This window comes from Eptesicus fuscus, chromosome 12 (genome assembly GCF_027574615.1).
Source record: "Eptesicus fuscus isolate TK198812 chromosome 12, DD_ASM_mEF_20220401, whole genome shotgun sequence".
NCBI lineage: Eukaryota > Metazoa > Chordata > Mammalia > Chiroptera > Vespertilionidae > Eptesicus > Eptesicus fuscus.
In genome coordinates this window covers 66,672,104-66,685,151 of record NC_072484.1, presented here as the reverse complement: position 1 = coordinate 66,685,151, position 13,048 = coordinate 66,672,104, and the positions used below count along the sequence as shown (strand labels likewise).

Genomic DNA, 13,048 nt, shown 5'->3' with positions numbered 1-13,048 from the left:
TCAAGGTTGTTATAAAGCTCCCTGTGTGTTGTGCTGCCCAGGGGAAGCAGACAGCCGCTAAGCGGAAGAGAAATAAAACTGGAAGAAACAGGTAGTCCTAAGAAAGAAAGCAGAGTGTGTGATGATGTCAAAATATATCCTTGGGTGAGTGTCCTTGTTCCCAGCGACCATCACAAATTCCAGTTGAAGTGGGTTCAACCCCACTGCATCTTACAAACCCAGAGGGTCCCCAATGTTTTTGAGATTGACGCTATGAACAGTGTCTCCACTCGGGTCCCCCGGAGCAGAGCCAGAGATAGAGCACTGCTCTCTCCTTCCTGCTTTATTTATCTCCAGGGCATCTGATGCCTTCTAACAGTTTTCATTGGGGCTACTCCCTTCTTCCACTAAATAAAATAAAAACTCCACAAGGGCAGCGGTGTGTGTTGGTTTGCTTGATGCTTTATCTTTGGCTTCTAGAAAAGTGCCTGGAATATAGTTAGGCAGTCCATAAAATGTGTGGAATGAAAAAAAAAATCATGAAGTGAGATGGAGAATATCGGGGGGTATACTTTGGACAGGGTATACTTTATCAGGGAAGGTCTATTAGAAGAAGTGACAGTTAAGTTGGGCCCCCAAAGGTGAAGGGGCTAGTTGGCGGAAGGTGTGGAAGACAAGGTATTTACGATGGATGGAACAGCCTGTGCAAAGGCCCTGAGGTAGAACAAAACTGGTCACATTCAAGAACTTAGAAATGACCAAAGTGGCTGGAGTTCTAGGAAGGGTGGGCAAGAAGGGGCTGTGAGATAAAATGAGACCAGAAAGATGGCAGGGGCCTCATTGTGCAAAGTTTTGGGTCTGCCCAAGATCTAATAGAATTGCACACTCATCTTTATCACTTAAGTATTCAAATAACACTTTCTGATTATTCTCTTATCACTCATCCAATTGTAACTCTCAGGTTATAGATCTGTTTCCCCCACTATCCTGTGATATCCTTGGGGACAGGGGGCCATACTCAAATCCTCTGCACCTCTCCAACACTGCGCACATATCCAGGCCCGCTCATCACCCAGTGTGGTTGCTGAATTGAAGGTTCACTTATGAAGCATCCCCGGCCCTTCCCCGCCCCCCCCACCTCCTCCCTCCCCTCCCCGCAAAGGAACACTCTGTGGACTCAGGGCTGTGCCAAAGAGCAAGGAAAAGAGAGGACCCTCACATGGTGGTAACATATTTGGGGAGCTGGTGTAGAATCTGCTGTGTGCCTGTGTAGCATCTGCTCCCTTTCTTCAAACATCAGTCCCTCTGCTTGCCTCTTGGGACCCACCACTCACCTGTTCTTCAGCTTAGCTCAGGCGGTAGCTCTTCTCAAGGCCTTAGGCCTCCATCATCACTGCCTCTTGATCATTTATCTGTCCTTGAAAGACAGAAAAGAGAAGAAAATGAACAGAAACACTGCGCGCATCATTATTAATGATGGCAGAAAAAGATACATAATTGAAATGAACATTTTACATTTCCTTGGAAACTTCAAATGAACGTTGCTCGATCCAGAGTTTCTATTCTGTCCCCACACTTTTCCTTTTGGTTAGGAGCTCAAAACATTAGCGCTAGCTTAACTGTTCATCCCTTCTTAAATACTGCCTTAATTCCCGGGTGGCCCACTGAATACTAAAGACATTTGAACACAATCTGTTCAAGGTTACCGATGGTGCTTTAAATATTTTCTTAAAAGTTGTTTTGGTTTTTGGCACAACTCAGAATCCATAAACACATTCTGCTATGCATTCTCTCACTTACTGTTTACATATTTCTTTAAAAACACAGTGGTTTTCTTTCTGTCTTAGAGTTATGTTCATGCCCTCCCTCATTTGCTTCCTAGGAGGCTGTCACCACACACAAATTTGTTTAGAAGGAAAGAATAATTCCTATCTGCTTCCCCAACGGCCCCTAATAAGTAATTCCCGTCGGTTGATATATCTGCTGTTAGTGGATGAAACCTGCTTTTATCCAAGGCACACAAATGAATCTTTGCCATACCGATCACAACGCTGTATCTTAGGGGGAAAAAGACCTTCACACGTTCCTGTCTTTCCAACCAGTGGCTTCCACGCGCTGAAGCCACGAGGACCAGGGTTGTCTTGGAGAGAAAGATAAGGCAGGGTCTTGGCAAAGCCATTTTCTCACTGACGCTGAAACTTCAAGTAAGGTGAATACTGCTTTGTGTCATTGGACACATGTAACCATGAAAGAAGCTCGAGATCATCGGAACATAACACCCTTGTTTTTTGCTTTTAATTATTTGTTGCCAGGGGAGATGCACAGTGACCCCACAGCGAGGAGGCCGGCTGGCTTTCGCTCCTCAGTGTTGGTGGGATGCACCTTGAGGACCTGCAGCCTGTGGCTGTCCGTTCTCTGCTCTGACTGTGGGGTGTGCAGGGCAGTGGTTGGCTGGGGGCAGGTGGGCGAGAGACAGCAGGGTGAGCGCAGGGTCTCACCAGGGAGCTTGGAGGTGCCAGGTCCCCACTCCAGCTCCATCCAGAAGTGGGCTCGTCCAGGAAAGCCAGGCCCACCCTCCTTGAGAACCCTCTATGAATGCCCAGGTTGGGTCCCCCGAAGGCCAACAACAACTGGGAACAAATCGTCTATTTGCCCAGAATATGAAACAGCTGACTCCTTCAGGGTGTCTCTTTGGAGAAAGAGGGGCTGGTGGGTGGAGACGCACTGGGCTCTCATCCCTACTCCCAGGGGAGGTCTGACTGAGAAAGTTTTCCGGTCCCTGGGAGTGGGGCCGAGAGCAGCTTTTCCTTCAGAGGTCCTGGGAGGGCTGCGATGGCCTGATATGTGCTGAGATGTTCACACTGGCACACAGTAGGGCTGCTAAGTCTGAGGGGGTCTTTCTGATGCCGATGTGAGAAAGTTACCAACATCCCATAAGGGATAATATAGATAAAATTCGATTCTTATGTGCATGTTTCTCTGCCCAGCATCTGACATCGAGCCGCCTACATCTCCAGAGTTTAAACAGCAAAACTGGCTGAATGCTTGTGTCCTCTGGACTGAGATCTGAGAACCTTTTATTTCTCATATGGATGTTGAAAGCCCTCTTTCTCCTGTTCACTTTTCTCTCCCCCTTTTTCCTCTCTTTCTTCTTTCTCTAAATTGCACTAAAAAAAAGTCTTAGTGTAATAACTGAACGCCTTGAGTCTTCTGAGAAGTACTGCAGCTGGACCAATGAAAAATGGGCCCTTGATTAAACCCAGCATCAAAATCTTGATTTTTTTTTTTTGCAGTTAAATTTATTTCCCAGTCTCTAGCACGGGCTCATGGAGGAGGCTGGGGCGGAGAGCGCAGACTTGCTCAAATCCAAATGGCAGCCCCAGAGGGTCCTGTGAGAACCCAGTCTCCTCCATGAGAACCCAGTTCCTCCTCTTGTGGTTTGGGGTCGTGGAGGATGGTGATGGGTGGGGTGCTCTTTGAAGGATCACTGGCGCCTCAGCTTCCTCCATGAATCTCGGGCGTGGCTGGGCTTCCTGCTGCCTCCATATCTGGACGGGGTCAGTCCCCAGGCCGAGGCCCTGGGCGCAGCGACCGCACGAGGGTCCCTGCGTGCTTAGGGAGCTGAGGGAGGCCCCACAGCTGCTCAGGTTTTCAGATCGGGCAAGTTTTCAACAAAACCACAGAAGACCCAGTGCTCCCATCCTCAGTAAGTGGTCTAGTCGCTCAGGCCTGTGACCCAGCATCTGTCATCCTCAGGCCCTCTCTCCATCGCATGCACTAAATTAAAAATCCACTCCCAGGCTGTCTGCTGCCCCCCAGCCCCGTGCTTTCACCTGAGTTGGCACCTACTCTCTACAGGCACCCAGAAGGAGCGTGAGCTCTGCAAAATACTAATGGGATCCTGTTACCCCGAGTAGATGTTTCAGCAGCTTCCCATCGCACCTGGGAGACAGTGGACCCACCTCCACCATGTCCTAGAAGGCCTGGCACCATTACTGCAGCTTTCCCCAAATCATCTCCCATCTCTGTCCCCCTCCCTCCCTCCATTCCAGTCACATTGGCCTTCCTCCAAAAGTCCAAGTCTTCCTGCCTCAGGGCCTTTGCACATGCTGCCGCCCCACCCCAATGCTCTTTCTCTAGCTCTCTCCAAGACCTGCTTCCTCATGCCCTTCCATTCTTTTCTCAGGTGTCACCTACAGAGACCGACCCCCTGTCTGAAGAAGCCCTCTGCACTCCCATGTCATGTCCCCATGTCCTGCACTGAACTTGTCACCGTCTGAACGTGATTTACTCATATGATACCATTCCACTGTCATTCGTGCCCACAGGAATGGCAAGCGCATGAGAGAAGGAAGGCTGTCCGTTTGCTGTTGAATTTCTGCTCCAAGAACAGAGCCAACCACAGAATGAGTTATTGATTTGTATTTGTTGAGTAATTAAAAGAGGAAGAAGAAGAATAGAATGGGAGCTTAAGAATTCTAAAATACATATATAAATCATAGAACATTCCCGTCAGACGGAGCCCCTGGAAATCATCTAAAACGCACTCGTTTTGCCAATGGCAAGCTGAGCCTCAGGTGGAAGGTGGTTTTCCCCACCTCTGAGACTGAGTGGTCCTGCTCTGTCAGGAGAGCCGCCCGCTCAGTGTGTTGCGTGTGGCTGTGAGGGCTGCTTCTCCCCTGACACATTGCCTAGGAAATAAGTGACAAAAGGCACCAATATGTCAAAGGGTCAGCGTGGAGAGCGGCTACAGCGTTCGGACAGGTTCAAGCCTGGGGCTAATGAGAGGGCCCGATCCTCTCGTGGCAAAGCCACGTGCAAGTCCCAGCACAATTACAGCCAAAGGCTATGGTTGTAAGCTTGACCTTATGGTCCTAACCTGTGGCCCCATGTGGCTGAGTGATATGGGCTGCGGGAGGTGCAGCAAGTAAACAAAGCTTGATCAGGTGCATGTAACTGAGCAGATTCGAAACCCGTGAGAACATTGTAAACATCTTGACTGTGCCCTTACTTTGCCTCGTGGAATCCGGCTATAAAATAAAGACTCGGCTTTCTCCATCAGAGAAACAGTATCCCACCGAGACCCAGCTTTCTTCTCTTGCCTGTCTTTTCTCCATCCTTCACCGCCCCCTCTCAGGTTCACCCATGACCATGCTGGCTCGGCACAGGTAAGTGACTAAAGGCAACACAGTTCAGCTGGTGACATGGAAGGGCTCCCCCGAGGACGAGGAGGTCTGAATGGCTGAAGAGCAGGTGAGCCCCAAATCTGATGGTCAGCTGGTCAGAGGGACTGGGGCAAGAACAGGGTGAGGCAAATCCCTCAAGAATGTAACTCGTGGAAAAAGAGGACCGGCGGCGATGTGCCCTGGGAAGCATTGGTTATTGTAAGTCACTGGGTTTGGAGCATTATTATGTTGTAGAGCACTATTGCAACTGGCTGAGTGAAAATGAATTAACCAGTTTCTTCATCTGTAAAATGGGGCTAATCACGCCACCTACCTTCTCAGGTTGTTGTGAGGATTAAATGAGATAATATATGTAAAGTGGCACATGGTAAATTTCAATGAACATCAGCTGCTATTATTATCATGAGGCGCAGCAGGACCCCCACCATCTCATATTGTCCCCCTAGGTCACTGTGGCTGAAGGCAAAGGCCTCCCCCCACTTTTTTTTTTGGAAAAGCTAACCCTTTGCACTCTGCACCCAATCTTCAAATGGGTGGATTGTTCTCATTCTTAGAGCTCAGCTCAGAGGGCCCACTTGTGGAAGTGCTGTACCCCAGCTCGGTCTGCAGCTCATGCTGGTCAGCTGCCTGCTTGCTTGAGTAGTGGGGTCCACACGTCGGAGGTCAGGTCATCCCACGAGGGCAGGGACTCTGTCTCTTTTCTTCTCTAGTGCTGCGGTCGCCAACCGGTGGTCCGTGGGGTCCAAAAGATTGGTGACCGCTGCTCTAATGAGTTCCAGGACCTAGAACCGGCCTCGCACATAGTAGGTGCTCCATTAATACTCGTTCTAAAAGGCATGTCCAACTTAGCTCTTACGTACTAGCATGTCTTCACCCAGCAAATCGCATTGCACTCCTTCCCGGCACTAAGCTCTCTTCAAGGAAGCAGAGAAGAAAAGCAAACAAGGTCCCTGATCCCTCACATGTTAGCCCAGGAGAGAGACCACGGACATGAAAAGGATCAGTGATCGGGGATATAATGGGCCAGTGGTGATGACGGCCAGGAGCAAAGTGCAGCAGGATCGCGAGGGAGGAACAGGAGTGGTTAAGTGGACCGCCCGGGGAGGGACTCGCTGAGATGGTGACAAGGGCCAAGTGTCCTGAGGAAATGAGCCAGGGACACATGGCCCCTGGGGGGAGATGGTTCAAGGCAGAGGGCACAGCCAGAGCAAAGCCTGCTGGTGAGGAGCAGCGAGGGCCAGAGTGGCTGCAGGGGCGTGGGAGACGGGGACTGTATGCGGCTGAGGTCAGAGGTGACATAGCCGGATCCATGTGAGACCTTGTAGACCGCTGCAAGGATGTTAACTTGCACTGTGCATGACCGGAGCCATGGGGCAGGTCGGCGCAGAGGGGCGGTGTGCTCTGAGTGTATTGTATATGGACTCTCAGACCGTGTGTACAGACAGACTGTGGGGACGAGGACAGAAGCAGCTGGACCCATGAGAAGGCCACCGTGGGGTGGGGATGGCAACACGGTAGGGCTGCCAATGCCAGCTTTGGGATTTATCTGTGAAGGCCAGGCTGGTGGATGGAATAGAGGAAGGAAGAGGAGAGCAAACAAATCAAGGACAACTCCCAGGATGAGGCCTGAGCAGCTGGAGAAGGGAGGTGCTATTGAGCCAGGTGTAGGAGGTGTCAGGAGGAGTGGGTGGGGGACAGTGAGGGGCTGAGACACTGAGAAACGAGGGAGGGGCTGAGACCTGGAGCTTGGAGAGAAACCTGGAAAGGACTGGCTGGGGTGGGGAGGTTTGGGGGTTGAGCTGACTTGCCCCCTGGCTCAAGGTCTTCCTTTGTTTGAGCTGCAAGGACGGCCACCTGGGTTGTCTCTGAGCAGGTGAAGTCAGCCAGTCTCTGCACTTGTGTCTCCCTCTGAGGGACAAAGGTCAATGTCACAGCAGTCTGCTCTGATGCTGGCTTCACGCCAGGACCCTTAACAGTCAATGAGAAATCTGCATTGATGAAATTTTCATTAAAGAAACATTATCCCTTTCACTCCCCTTGTTATTCTGAGGCTTGGAGTATCAGGCTAATTTGGGTTTGATTACCCCGGTGATCTGAAGATCGGAGCATTATTAAAAATTTAGATGAGCAATGATATGTCTGGGCCTCCCTCTCCTCTCTCAGCCGGAGCACCGGGGGCTCTGCTAATGATCACGATGAATTCGGGGCAGGCAAGGCAGTTAGAGAAGTATCTGTAGTTTGAGGGAGCTTTGACCTCTCTGTCTTCAACGGAAATGAGCTGCTTGGCTTCCAGGGCGCACAGATTTAATGGATGAAATGCATCCAAAGGAAACCCCAGTCCTGGACCTTTTTAGGACCAAGGAGCTGTATGCATGCCCGAGCAGGCGCCCTCCTCTTTCTGGGCCCCAAACAAGCCCCCCTCTGAGAGGAAGGAGGTGGGACCAGGGCAGATGCTTAAGGTGGCCACGGGCTGAAATCGGCTGAAGAGGGAACCTGTGCTGCAAACTGTTTCATTTGTTTAACGAACATTTCCTTAGGCTTGTGAGCTTAGTTCCCTGTGTTTCCTGCCTATGAACTTGTCTAATTCTCCCAGCCCCTCCGTGGGGCACATACGCTTCATTCCCACTTCACAGCTGGGAGACTCTGGCCAAGAGGGGTGGAATGACTTACGCTGGGTCACCTGCTAGGCAGAATTTGAACTCGGGTAACCTGGCTCCAGAGCCCATGCTCTAAATGGTGTGAGCAGGGCTGATCTAAGAATTAGATCCTCATAATTTTCTTTTACAAAAGGAAAACGGTAGGTAATGATCCAGAAAAAAATGAACAAGTAGCAGCATAAACATATTACTGGAAAAATACAAAGGTAGATACTCATAGAAATGCTAAAATTGCCCCAAATGGTTATTTCTGGAGAACAGAAATCAGTGGTGCATGGTGGGGCATCCACTATGACTTCGATAAAAATTATAATTAAATAAAAACAACAGGTATCTTTTTGGTGTAGATGGTACATGTAAATGGAAACATGCTATATCATTTTCCTAATTGCTTTTCTCACTCAACAGTATGTTTTTGAGATTCATGTCGATACACATGGTTTTGAACTTTTCTTTTGTTCACCGCATAGTATTTCTTGGTGACTTCGGTGCCATAATTGTTTATTTGTTTGCTTGGTAATAGACATCTGGGTTCTTCCCAGGTTTTTCCTCTTCTGGACAAGCCTGCACTGAGCATCTTTGTGTGTGTGCGCATCTGTGTGTCTTCCCAAGTTAGATTCCCGAGACCGATCGGTGGGATTCATGTCTTAGTTCTTCTAATGGATGTGCCAAGTCACCAAGCACTTGTTCAAAACAGCCATAACAATAACAAAACATGGTTTAAAAAAAAACCAAAAAACAACTGACTCAAGCTAGATTTTTTCCTTTTTTTTCTTACTTTTTGCTGAGAATTTTATGGTTGGTTGCATCCACCATATGTCTACTCAGCCTCTTTGTACCTGCTATTTATTTCTTCCACAAACTGAGGGCTCTATTTTCCAGGCCCTGATTGTGACACCAGCCCCAGGGTGACGGAGGGCACAGGCCGCCCTGCCCTTGAGAACCCGCAGCTGGGAGAGATGTGCGAAGAGATGATCATAGTACAGGACAAGAAAGTCATGGCAGGAGAACGAACAGCTGTGGGGTCACAGGTCTGAGTGACTGGCCTCCTTCTCAGGACATCTCTGCCTCAGAGCTCCCTCCTTAGAGCAGCTGGGTCCAGGAGCCCTGCGCCACAGTCATCCCTCATTTCTCTGTTTCCCCTCAACCCCAACCTGGCAGCAAATCCGTGGTCTCCACCTTCAGAACAGACCCGGAATCTGTCTGCTTCTCCATTTCCACCTCCACCTCCACCACCATGGCCCTAACCTCCATCGTGGATGCTTGCAGATACCTCCCCATGGGTCTCCTGTTCTCTTCGGGTGCCTGTAGACTGTCCACTCCCATAGGCGCCCCCCCGCCCCCAGGGGCCTGCCAACAATTGAGTCATCTCCTGCCACTTAGCTCAAGGCAGCCAATGGCTTTTCATCTCCCTCAGAGTAAAAGACAATGACATTAGAAGAAGTTATGGACTGAATGTTTGTGTCCCCCAATTCATATGTGGAACCCCTCCCCCAACATGATGGTATTAAGAGGTGGGGCCTTTGGGAGGTGATTGGGATTAGATGAGGTCATGAGGGTGGAGTGTGGAGAGCGGCTACAGCGTTTGGACAGGTTCAAGCCTTGGACTAATGAGAGGGCACGATCCTCTCGGGGCAAAGCCACGTGTCAGTCTCAGCACAATTACAGCCAAAGGCTATGGTTGTAAGCTTGAGCTTATGGTCCGAACCTGTGGTCCCACATGGCTGAGTGATATGGGCTGCAGGAGGTGCAGCAAGTAAAGCTTGATCAGGTGCATGTAATTGAGTAGATCGAAACCCGAGAGAACGTTGTAACCACGCCCTTACTTTGCCTCCTGGAATCCGGCTATAAAATAAAGACTTGGCTTGCAGGTCAAGCACTGTCTCTCCATCAGAGAGGGCAGCGTCCCACCTAGCACCCAGCTTTCTTCTCTTGTCTGTCTTTTCTCCATCCTCACCGCCCATCTCTCAGGTTCACCCATGGCCGAGCCGGCTCGGCACAGTGGAGTCCTCGTGAGTGGGATTTCTGCTCTTAAAGAGTCACAGGAGAGCTTGTTCTCCTCTGTTCTCTACCAAGTGAGGGTAAAATGAGAAGATGGAAGTCTGCAACCCAGAAGAGGGTTCTCACCAGAACTTGACCAAGATGATACCCTGATCTTGAACTTCCAGCCTCCAGAACTGTGAGAAGTAAATGTCTGTTGCTTATAAGCCACCAGGTCTATGGCACTCTGTTATAGCAGCCCGAGCTGACCAAGGCCCTGTAGAATCTCCCATTCCCCCCCACCTTTTCTACCTGTCCTGGAGTAGGATGCCAGGTCGGCGCCAAAGAGAGACAGAGAGGCACTGCTGACCAGGACACGAGGAGAGTTTCTTCTCAGAACAGCCAAGACTCAGGGCAAAACATTCTTCTCCTCAAATAGTGAGCAAGTACGTGAAGAAGCGCCTGCTACTGTATCCACTGCAAACCTTGTTATTCTAGAAATTGAGCATGTTGGGACTATTCTAGAACATGAGCATGTTGGCTGGTTTGGTGCTTTTTAAAATATATATTTTTATTGATCTCAGGAAGGGAGAAGGATAGAAACATCAACGATGAGACAGAATTATTGATCAGCTGCCTCCTGCATGCCCCCTACTGGGGATCAAGCCTGCAACCCCGGCATGTGCCCTGACTAGGAATTGAACCATGACCTCCTGGTCATAGGTCAACGTTCAACCACTGAGCCACGCTGGCCAGGCTAGTTTGGTGCTTTGTACTGAATTATTATACTGTCTTGAGTGACAGCTTTATGAATAAGAAGCAGATTAATCTAACTTATTTCCCAAATGTGATGGAGGCTCATTGAAGGAGGTGCACCTGATTCCTTTAAAGATAGGAGTTAGTCCAGGCGGGATGAGGCTGGCATGAGGCCCAGAAGGTCTCAGCAAAAAGTCCAGCTTGGGGCTTAGAGACCCAGTCTAAGGTGCTGGGACTTGCTGGCAGGGAGCAGAGGCAGGTCCCAACTGTGTAGGACCAGGCTAGGCCGAGGGCAAGGTGCCTCTGGACGGGCTGGCTGGAGACTGAGGACAGAGAGACAGGCAGCCAAGCAGAACTTGCCATCCTATCTAATAAAATAGTAATATGCAAATTGACCGCACCTTCACTATGCCCAAGCCACGCCCACCAGCCAAAGCCACTCCCACCAGCCAGCCAATCAGGGCGAGTATGCAAATTAGCCAACAAAGATGGTGGTTAATTTGCATACGCTGAGGGAGGGAGGAGTGAAGACTGAAGACAACTTAGAAGGAAGAGGGAGGAAAAGCGGAAAGCAAGGTGGCTGCCAGAGGGCAAGCCTGGCGGGGTTGTAGCGGGGTGCAACGGGGTGGAGCTGGGCGGGCGGCAGTGGCGAGCGGGTGCAGGCGCGGTGGCCGCAAAGGCGGCGGCAGCGGCCGCGCACGTGGCCGCAACAGCCGCTTGCAGGATTTTCCTGCAAATGGGCTACTAGTTATAAATAATACTGTAGAGAATATCTTTGGACATATATCTTTACATTTTAAATGCCCTGCTATTATGTAGAAGTTTAAATTTTAATGTAGTAAATTGTAAGAGGAACTCAACCCTGATTTAAGAAAAAGTAAAATGCATCAATTCATGTACCTGTAAATTTCAGAGGCAAGGCTTTAGGTACCGGTGGATTCAGGGGCTCAAACAGTGCCATCAGGATTCTGTTTATGTCAGCTCTGCTCATGCTGGCGTCACTCCCGGGCTCTCTGGGTGGTTAAATGGCTGGGGATAGCTCCCAAACCATCTATATTTTTATTTCACTTAAAATAATTTGACTGGAATAATAAAACCTTAATCTAGAAAATAGCTTAAATATGAGTTCCCTTCTCCCCACACCCACCCCACCCCACACATTTAACCCTAAGACTACGGTAATTCTGAGAGTGATTCAGGAACTCAAAATGAAAGGTTCTGGTAGATTTCTTTGGAATTCTGTTAGTCTTGCTAGTATATCCCCAAATCGCTCCATCTCTAAGCATATTGTGTTCACAGGTGGCATCCAGTGAAAGTAGAAAAGGAAACCTCTTGCCAAGCACATCTCTCCTTTTCCATATCAGGCAGCTCTTTCCCAGGATTCTCATCATCCCACTTCCCCCAGCCCCATAGGAGCTCCCTCAGATGCAACTGGCTGGACTGGGTCATGTGACCAGGACTCTCACTGCAAAGGATGATGGGAGAGCAAGTAATGCACTGTCTTCCTCTAGACTGGGGGTGGGGGGCTCTGCTGGGGGTGGAGTGGGGACCGGTGGGGACACCCAGCAGTCTGCCCCGGGGACCATCTTTTCCAGTCACTCTGCTTCAGACAGTGGATTCACTCTGCTTGGATCAAGTCTTGTGTGCTCATCCTGAATCACTTCCGGATCTGGGGGATTTGCCAGCTGATTGACCAGGCCAGGTTACATGTCCCACCCGTAGACCCAGACCTGAAGTTCAGGCTGAACCCTAAAAATGGAGAGTGGGAGAGTGACTACTGGGTATAGTTACTAGAGGATGGGGGGATGTGTGCTTGAAACTCAAAATGGGAGGTTTAAGTATGAACATGTAATCACTGCTCAGAATAAATGTCAGTTTCTGAGAATGAATTCCTGATGCACCCTGGGCTTTCACTAACTTTCCATTCTTTCATCCTCTTGGAGTGAATGGTGAAAAGGACTCCTTAATGAGCTCTTTCCTTTCCCTCTGCACTCCTCTTATTCTCACTCCACCCCCCTGTGCCAATCGCCCACTTAAAAATGATTGTCTTTGAAGTGGGAATTCAGGGAGCCCTAGCACAGACCAGTGTCACTGTTTGCCAAGTCGAGTGCCCATTAAATTCAGAGATATCTTTAAAGATGGCATTTCCAGCCTGTGTCTCCATAGGCCCCTATAGAGGTAGGTGTCATTGTGAAGGTTAATGACAGCTCTCCGTCTATTTCTATCAGATGTTCTATTTCTGCTGCCCTAAATGGAAGCCATCTAATCACGACTTCCTGTCCCCACATCCCTATTAGCAGGCTATGAAGAATCAGAGCAGCTCAAAGGCTTGCAATTGGTATGTTTCAGCATGGGCTCAGCTACAAAAGCCACTTGAATGTTCACAGCTTTAAAATGACTTGGCAGTCTGTCTATAAAATGTCCTGGAGTCTGAACAGGGTGAAAACTTGCCTGCATGCATTAGTGATCCATTGATTGTTTCTGGAGCTA

At 49.5% G+C, this 13,048-nt stretch overlaps 1 pseudogene; it reads left to right on the top strand.

Moving 5' to 3' along the window:
- The first annotated feature begins 5,124 nt into the window (after positions 1 to 5,124).
- LOC129150834 (60S ribosomal protein L26-like 1) overlaps positions 5,125 to 13,048 on the top strand; it is a 90,661-nt pseudogene continuing 82,737 nt past the window's right edge.